The sequence below is a fragment of the Melanotaenia boesemani genome, chromosome 6, assembly GCF_017639745.1.
Source record: "Melanotaenia boesemani isolate fMelBoe1 chromosome 6, fMelBoe1.pri, whole genome shotgun sequence".
Lineage (NCBI taxonomy): Eukaryota > Metazoa > Chordata > Actinopteri > Atheriniformes > Melanotaeniidae > Melanotaenia > Melanotaenia boesemani.
In genome coordinates, this window is record NC_055687.1 from 38,621,355 (window position 1) to 38,626,395 (window position 5,041).

Consider the following 5,041-nt stretch of genomic DNA (forward strand, 5'->3'; position numbering starts at 1 on the left):
CAATAACCACCTTTAAAATCATGACAGCAGGATGATGGTCTGGCTGCCGTGAACTAATTTATTCTGCCAATAGGAGCCTTTTGGATGTGCGGCTCCCCTCGAATCTTAAATGTTGTTTTTATTATTGTTTTAAAATGTGTTTTTGTTCATAACTGCTGGAGGATGGAGGAGAAACAGGAAGAGAAAAGATAGAAAAAGGAGAACAAATCAAAAGGTAGAAAATAAACCTCAACAACAGTCAAAGCTAAACAGCAGGAAACTTCCTGAAGGCTTCTAGAGACCTTCAGAGGAGAAGAAGACCTGTAGAAACCATGAACAGCAGTCAACACCCCAGCAGCTAGAATGTGTGTGTGTGTGTGTGTGTGTGTGTGTGTGTGTGTGTGTGTGTGTGTGTGTGTGTGTGTGTACTAAGCATTAGGGGTGAGTTGTGTTGAGGTTTAGAGGCAGACCAAGAAGGCCCCAAGCCCTGGGCAACCAGGAGCCACCACAGAGACCAGAACCGAGACAGTCCACCAGAGACCAGAACCAAGTCAGTCCACCGCAGAGACCAGAACAGAGAAAGTCCACCAGAGACCAGAACCGAGGCAGTACACCAGAGACCAGAACCGAGACAGTCCACCAGAGACCAGAACTGAGACAGTACACCAGAGACTAGAACCAAGAAAGTCCACCAGAGACCAGAACCGAGACAGTCCACCAGAGACCAGAACCGAGAAAGTCCACCAGAGACCAGAACCGAGACAGTCCACCGCAGAGACCAGAACCGAGAAAGTCCACCAGAGACCAGAACCGAGAAAGTCCACCGCAGAGACCAGAACCGAGACAGTCCACCGCAGGAATGGCCTCCAGACACAAGGAGACAGAGGAAGGCCGCAACCAGAGCCCCCCCGTCAGAAGGATAGCATCAAGGGAACCCCTGAGGGGGCAACTGATTGTACATTTGAGTTTTTAGTCATTTTAAAGGTATTTAAAATGATTAAAAAGTATTATACAAAGACCATTCAAGGTAACTGATAAATTCTTTAAGTAATGATGTGTTAAATCTCCGGTTTCTAGAAGGTGGTTTAATTTTTTTATGAATTAAAGTAAATGAGACCAGTGCATGGTCACTGATAGGGATGGGATGGATTGTACAGCTCCTCGTCATAAAATGAGAATATCATGAAAAAGCTGATTTATTTCTGTAATTCCATTCAAAAAGTGAAACTTGCATAATATAGACATTCATTCCTCACAGACTGACATATTTCAAATGTTTATTTCTTTTCATTTTGATGATAATAACTGACAACTAATGAAAACCCCAAATTCAGTAGCTCAGAAAGTTAGAATTTTGTGGAAAGGTTCAATATTAAAGACACCTGGTGCCACACTTTAATCAGATAATTAACTCAAAACACCTGCAAAGGCCTTTAAATGCTCTCAGTCTAGTTCTGTTGGCTACACAATCATGGGGACGACTGCTGACCTGACAGTTGTTCAAAAGACGACCACTGACAGGAGGGAAGACACAAAGGTCGATGCTGAAGAGGCTGGATGTTCACAGAGCTCTGAGTCCATGAACATTAATAGAGGTGAAGGGAAGGAAAAGATGTGGTAGAAAAAGTGTACAAGCAGGAGGGATAACCTCACCCTGGAGAGGATTGTGGAACCAAACCCATTCAAACATGTGGGGGAGATTCACAAAGAGTGGACTGCAGCTGGAGTCGGTGCTTCAGGAACCACCAGCACAGATGTATGAAGACGTGGTTTCAGAGGTCGCTTTCCTGGTGTCAAGCCACTCTGGAACAAGAGACAGAAGCGTCTCACCTGAACTAAAGACAAAAAGGACTGGACTGCTGCTGAGTGTCCACAGTTATGTTCTCTGATGAAGGAAATGTTGACGTCCTTTGGAAATCAAGATCCCAGAGTCTGGAGGAAGAGAGGAGAGAATCCACGTTGTTGAGGTGGAGAGTAAAGTTTCCAGTCAGTGATGGTTTGGGCGTCATGTCATCTGCTGGTGTTGGTCCACTGTGTTTTCTTAGGTCCACGGTCAACGCAGCGTCTACCAGGAAGTTTTAGAGCACTTCCTGCTTCCTGCCGCTGAGCAACTTTATGGAGAAGCAGATTTCATTTTGCAGCAGGACTTGGCACCTGCACACAGTACCAAAGCTACCAGGACCTGGTTTAAGGACCATGGTGTCCCTGTTCTTAACTGGCCCGCAAACTGGCCTGACCTGAACCCTGTAGAACATCTATGGGTTATTGTGAAGAGGAAGATGCGATACGCCAGACCCAACAATGCAGAAGAGCTGAAGGCCACTATCAGAGCAACCTGGGCTCATAACACCTGAGCAGAGCCACAGACTGATGGACTCCACGCCACGCCGCATGCTGCAGGAATTCAGGCTAAAGGAGCCCCGACTGTACATGTTCATACTTTTCAGCTGGCCAACATTTTTAGAAATCCTTTTTTTGTGTCGGTCTTAAGTAATATTCTAATTTTCTGTGCATTTCTCATCTCATCCCAATGAAAAGAAATAAACATTTGAAATGTGTCAGTCTGTGAGGAATGAATGTCTACATTATACATTTGAATGGAATTACTGAAATAAATCAACTTTTTCATGATATTCTCATTTTATGACGACCACCTGTAGTTTCTGATATTCAACAAAGAGCTGTTAACTAAGAAATAATCTGTTCTAGAGTATGAGAGGTGCACTGAGGAAAACAAGGTGTACTCTCATGAAGTGGAGCACTGTGAGCTCCAGGCATCGCAAAGACCACAATCCTCTACATTGTTTACCAGCCTTTGTTTCCTGCTGGATTTAATGCCATGCTGACGTCTCCTCCATTAATGAGTGTGTCAAAGCGACGGGTCATCAACATTTGGTCCATATATACAGCTCAAAAAAAAAACAGGGAACACTAAAATAACGTCCTAGATCTGAATGAATAACATCTTCTTATTAAAAACTTTGTTCTTTACACAGCTGAATGCGCCGACAACTAAATCACACAAAAATCATCAATGGAAATCAAATTTATTAACCCATGGAGGTCTGGATTTGGAGTCACACTCCAAACTAAAATGGAAAAACAACTACAGGCTGATCCAGCTTTGATGTAATGTCCTTAAAACAAGTCAAAATGAGGCTCAGTAGTGTGTGTGGCCTCCACGTGCCTGTAGGACCTCCCTACAACGCCTGGACATGCTCCTGATGAGGTGGCGGATGGTCTCCTGAGGGGTCTCCTCCCAGACCTGGACTAAAGCATCCACCAACTCCTAACTAATACATAACTTGATACTCTGTGTCACTCTCTGTATGTAACTGTTATAAATCTGCCTTCAGGATCTAAAATAGTTCTGTTAGTAATACAATGAACTTTTCTGGTTTGCCTGGAACTAAAACAGGCTAAACACACAAGGAAGCTGTGCGGTAACTAGCATGTTAGCTGTTGCTTCTCCTGTAGCAGCACCATGTCTGTAAGTCCTTCAGCCTGTTAAACACCTTTGATCGGTTCTCCCTGAAACCAGCTCCACGTCCGTTCCATGTGACCAAACTGTGTGTGTGTGTGTGTTATGCATGGACTCCTCAGAGACAAAGGCAAGTTAACATTTCTTTATTAAACACCAAGAACACACAGAGACAGGCACGTAGGAGGGAGCCAGGAATGGAGAGGAAGTGAGTCCATAAGGTGCGTAGGATAAGGTCCGACAGGGACGGAACGTGGAACTGGGGAATATGAGGACTGGTGAGTTGATGGGGGACAGGTGTGACTAATCAGGCTTGAATGGAGGGAGAGGATCTGGAGCGATGATGGAGGAACGGCAGGACAGCCGGTGTGTCATGTTCCATAGTAATTGTGGTAGATGTTGATGTGTGCTAACATGTTGTGTGTTGTAGGCATGTTGTGTGTCTGTGTGTACCTTCTACATTATTGTTAATATGGTATAATAAAGTGAAATAGCAGCTAACTGAAATATATGAAAGGAGAAGAAAAGTAATAAACACTAAAACCAACACATAAAAAAACAAAAACCCATCAAAAACAAGCATGGAGACTAGCAGTCGTGTACAGTTATGGATCTCCAGGATCTCTTGGGAAACTGCTCGTTGACCCTTCACTTTTTGCACACATGCAGATGTAAAACAAATAAAATTAATCAGATATTACATGCAGCTACATGCATAAACATTGAAGAGAGTATTGGAAAGAAATCCAGGTACAATTTCTCAGATATCTGATAACGCATTAGATTATGCTCTCTGAATGCTGCTTTTATACCCAATTGTGGCACCCTCACCCAGTGGTGTAGTTTAGTTTATTCTAGTGTATAAACTAGATAGATTGGGTGAGCTAACATTGTCTTTTACCCAAAGAGAGGTAAAAATGCTGGAATTTCTAAATCGTTTGGGATTTTTCTGTCTCAGCCTTAAATATGTTCATGTCGGATTTGTGTTATCCAGGAGAGGGAGGGGAGAGGAGGGAGTCGCAGCACTGAGAGGATGGTTACCTGGTAATGACTCACCTGCCGCTCGTAATTACGAGACAACTTAAAGGCATCATAACTTTGTACTACAGAGAAAGTAGTAGTCTCTCTTCTCATATAGTCTGGGATGGGTTTTGGACCCATGGAGGGTGAGAGCTTTCCCTCCACTGGCGTGCACAGACAGAGCCTTGTTGGTGTTGGAGCATCTGCCCTTGCCATCGGGGCTGAAAAATTGCCTTTCTTATCAGAATTATTTTTTTGTATACTGTATGTGGTCCACTATGTTGACGCGATCACACACCCTTAACCATGGCAAGCCAAAGTGGTCAAAATTCGCCACTTTATTGGCGCGTTTGTAATAAAACGGTGTTAAATACGCTGTTTTGTGGTAAAAAAAAAAAAAAAAAAAAACGGTTTTAAAAGCGTCGTTTTATGTGGCAAAAACGGCCGTTTCTTAAAGCTTCGGTAAACGCCGAAAAATACGACGTTTTTGGTGGTCATTAAACGCCGCTTTTTGTGGCGTTCAATGAACGCGCGTAAAAAGCGCCGTTTTGTCGCACTTAA

The 5,041-nt window shown here is 43.6% G+C and overlaps 1 long non-coding RNA gene across 1 annotated transcript in view; it reads left to right on the forward strand.

Moving 5' to 3' along the window:
• Nucleotides 1-1,466: 1,466 nt before the first annotated feature.
• LOC121641863 overlaps nt 1,467-5,041 on the forward strand; it is a 12,278-nt gene continuing 8,703 nt past the window's right edge. The window contains exons 1-2 of the long non-coding RNA XR_006010811.1: nt 1,467-1,477; nt 4,491-4,496. This is a non-coding gene — a long non-coding RNA (uncharacterized LOC121641863). The remainder of the gene's footprint in view (nt 1,478-4,490; nt 4,497-5,041) is intronic.